We start from the raw sequence: 4,562 nt of genomic DNA, 5'->3' as shown, positions 1-4,562 counted from the left end.
AGGATTTGGGCAATAGAAATATGAAAATCTCATTGAACACCTACACGCAAGAACCTATCATAAAGAAGCAAATACAAGAAAAGTAAAGGGTTTGGCTCTAAAAATATGCAAGAATATATTTATCATACTAAAAGAATAAGTAAAAAATACAAGAGATCAATTCTTATAGAAGGAGATCGTAAAAGAGAGTAAAGATAAGATGAATCAAGAAGGGAGTAAAGATAATTTAATTTATGTAGTTAAATTAAATTCTTTACTCTAAAACCCCCCTGAGATGAGAAAACAATACAAATATGAATAATGCAAGAAAAAGAAAATTAACTATAATGCTAAAAGCATGAATGGGTCCCAACAAGATGGCTTGATGTGGTACCTAGCACAACCAAATCTATGTAAAACATATAAATAGAGAAAACCATGTGGGAAAATCCCTACTCAAAAAGGGATAAAAGAATGCTATGTCAATAAATAGAAGGAATGAAGGACTTGTCACTAATACCCCCCAAGGACAATTTCCTTCACCCCAAGGATAAAATGTAGCTCAAGATATCACAAGGATACAAAAGGTTTAGCGAAGATCTCAACAACGTGCTCTCCAGTGGGAATACACTCCAAGATAAGAGAGCCATCTTGAATCAAATGCCCGATGAAGTGCATATGAAGCTTAATGTACTTGGTATGTTGATGCTCAACTAGGTTGTGGGAAATTTGTATAGCATGTTGATTGTCACACCAAAGTAAGGCAAAACTATTAGGAGGAAAACCAAACTCTATCGTCAACCATCAAAGCCATAAAACCTTATGACTAGCTAGCATACGTGCCTCGTACTCTAACACTATATATGATAATGCATGAGAATGCTGCATATTTCAAGACCATGTGATATGACCAGAACCAAGACAAAAAAAAAACTAGAAGTAGACCTGTGGTCATCAATTTCACTAATCCAATATGAGTTTGTGTAACTAACATGTGAGGATAACATGATGTATAATCAACTCCATAACATGTAGTACCCCAAATATACCTCAAGATACATTTGGCATCTTGTCAATGATTCTCATGAGGTTCATGTGAGAATATAGAGACAAATCCAATTATAAAGGAAAGATCAGGAGGTGTATGTGTTAGGTACAACAAACTTCCCACAAGTTGTCTATATAAAGTGGAATCCATTATAGGAGTAGAGAAAGTGGTAGATAAAACAACACCTGACTAAAAATGTGTGGGAGCAAGCTTACAATTAAGCACGCTAAATCTTTGAAGCATATCAAGAGCATACTTCTACTGGAGTATGTCTATCCCACCTGAATATTGAACAACCTATAGGCCCAAAAAATACTGCAAAAGTCCAAGGTCTATCATCTCAAACTTATCTCTCAAAGCTCACTAAACACTTTGAATTATAAAGAGTGAGCTACTTGTAATAATGAGATCATCAACATATAACACAAGTATTGACAAATCATACCCATGACATTGAATGTACACTATAGGATTGGAATACCAGTGAGTGAATTGTGATGCGAGCAAGAAGGAATCCATCTTCTCATACCAAGCCTAAGGGGCATGTTTAAGACCATATAAAGACCTCCTAAGTTTGCACACCATAGAAGAATCCTCTGCAAAACTCTAAGACTACATCATATAGATCTCCTTGTGTAGATGTCCACTTCCATCTAAAATACTATCCATCTAATGAGAAGTTGCAAGAGAGAGTACATGGCGAATAGAATTCATCTTGGGGACAAGAGAAAAGGTATTGTGAAATCCCCTTCTCAACAAGACGTACCTTGTACCTATCAATATAACCCTTAAAAACAAACTTGGTGATAAGCCTATAAGACGTCATATTTATATTCATCTCCTACAACACTTTAGCCCATGATTGAAATATATTTCCAAGTCATTTCCATACATTAACGTGATTTATGAAGCATTAACTGTGATAAATGATTTCTTGATTAACATTTATATGTGTAGCTAGTTAATGCTAAATTATGATGATTTATTATAATAAATAGTTATTATTGAATAATTATTATCTTGAGATTATTAACATGTTTCTTGTGAGATATTTGAGTTGTTCATGCACATGGGAAGAAGGAGAAGCAAGTTGACACTTGTCAACATTCAATAGTTGTAGGAAATGCAGAAAAAGTCAAAATTTAGTTTTAGTAAAATGGGAATATCTTAATAAATTCTTAATGAAATAAAGAATGGATTACGGATTTGGAAACCTTAAAAAAAGATGCACAAACCCTTTTGAGCATTTGAGTTAGTTTGGAATAGTTAACAAGAACTATGGATCATAAGTTGACTAAGTAAAAGGTGGCACATTTTCAAGCAGTAGAAAACCACTTTCAATAAAATGATCATAACTTTCACATTTCTTAATGAAATTTAGATTTTCAAAATGATTTGGAATGATACAAAGGATGAGAATAATCTGGTAAAGGGGTTTGATCTAATTTGTAATAATAAAGGATCATTGTGGTTTGAGTGGACCGTTAAAAAGGTGGAACAAAAAATAACACACTTAGTCATTAGTTTTGTAATAAGTCTCTTCCTTGTTTAAAGGAATGATGAGACACTTGTCTGATGGTTTTTAGAGATTCAATAAACTTATATATTCAAAATTTTAATCAATAATTTGATATATATATATATATATATATATATATATATATATATATATATATATATATATATATATGGAGACACACAAATATATAGATATATAGAAAGTTGTAGTTTGTAATATACAGTTCCTACAACCATTACTGTGCAATTTCTTGTAGTTTCCTGCAGCCATTACCATGTACTTAGATTTATTTCGAGCATTGTTATAGTTTATGTTTTGCAATGATAGAATATCTTAGAGAGTTTCATGATGCATATACTTTGTAGATTTGTTTCAAGTATACATCCTTAGTTTGACAATTTAAATGATTCTTCTCCATAAGAAAGATAGCTACTCATTTTGGATGTCCATTCCATGAGTTGTGTTTTTAGAACCAAGTTATTGATCTAATTGGGAAGCCAAAAATTTTGGTACCGTTGTTGGGGATAGGTCAAGCTATGAGAGTCTCTAAGTTTTTACCACCTCTTTATCATTTTTCTAGAATCTTAGTTTCTATTCGAAGCACTTAGGATTAAAATTTTTTGTAGCAACACAATATGGATTTTAGATCCATGGAGAATAAGAATGATGAACCACTATCATTTGCAACAAGTTTTGAAATAAATGAAGACATGTTCTCTAGCATCATAGAGGAATTTTGTTCACATATTGATGACAAAGTGTTGATTCATGAGGAGGCAAATAAAGACAACCTTATTTTTCAAAATGAAGAAATCACCATACACAAGGTTGTTGCTAAAGATGAATGTGATGTCAAATCAGAATTCCTACTTCAAGAAGAGAGTTGCAATAAAGTCAAAATCAGTCCTCCCATGCCTAAAAGTAAAGAAGATATTGAAGAAGATTAGTTTTGGGATGATTTAGAAGAGTTTTGCTTAACATTAGATGTAAAACCAACATTTTTTGTAGAGAAAAACTACGAGCCTTATGAAGATGATGCATAAATTCTTGTACTTTTATCAAATCAGCCACACAAATTAGTTTTTAAAAGTCAAGAAGAGGATGAAGAAGCAACTCATCTACACAAAGTCAGTAAGGAGGGTTCAAATTTATTTTTTTTCACAAGGGTGTCCAATTAGACATCTCATTCATATGGAGCAAAATATGTTGTCACAAGCTATGGTTGCAACAAAGAAAGAAGTTACAACTAAAGATAAACCTCAATATGCAATTGCAACAAAAGGTGACACATTTTAGCTTATGTATGTACTTTAATATAGCAATATGTATTGTCAACATGAAGTAATAAGTGGTTTTGTTAATGTCTTTTCAAAAGTATTGTTTTTTGTGAAGTTTCTACTAATGTTGCAATTATTTCTCATTTCTCATAAGCACGTGAAGCATTGGAAGATTTTGAGAAGATGAAGATACTTTAAAGAACCAATTAATGGTTTTATTTGAACAAGTCATGTTATTTGGTTAGTGTAGGTTAAGATAGGTTAGGGTAGGTTTTTCATTCAATAAGTGTTGTCACACAGTGTCTTGGAGTTAGTAGTTGTCTAGTTCAGTTTGTTTCTTGATTCTTCTTGTCTCAAAAACTATTTTGAAGGCATTTATAGTTGTTTGGTCATTCATATTGCAAATCATTTTCCAAAGGCCTGGGTGAGTCAAGTCTCTAATTCTATAAGAAAGTCTTTGCATACATTTTCAACAAAGTTACATTGAGTAGTTGGGTCTTCATAATGTTAAGAATGTCTATTCAATGATGGTGTCTAGTTGGTATTATATGTAGGATTTTTGTTTTAACAGTCATTTTGCAGCAACTACTACATGATTCAAAAGACATCTTTCAGAAAATATGAATACACCTCTATATCCACTCATGTTGGGACCTAAATTTCAACAATAAGGGGACTTGTACTTTTAGCTATTTGCAAAGTTTGAAGTTTCTCTCAACAAACAAGTGGTACTATATTT

The sequence above is a fragment of the Cupressus sempervirens genome, chromosome 2 (assembly GCF_028749045.1).
Source record: "Cupressus sempervirens isolate cs-2001-9-10 chromosome 2, ASM2874904v1, whole genome shotgun sequence".
Taxonomy (NCBI): domain Eukaryota; kingdom Viridiplantae; phylum Streptophyta; class Pinopsida; order Cupressales; family Cupressaceae; genus Cupressus; species Cupressus sempervirens.
Note: the sequence above shows the minus strand (reverse complement) of the source record.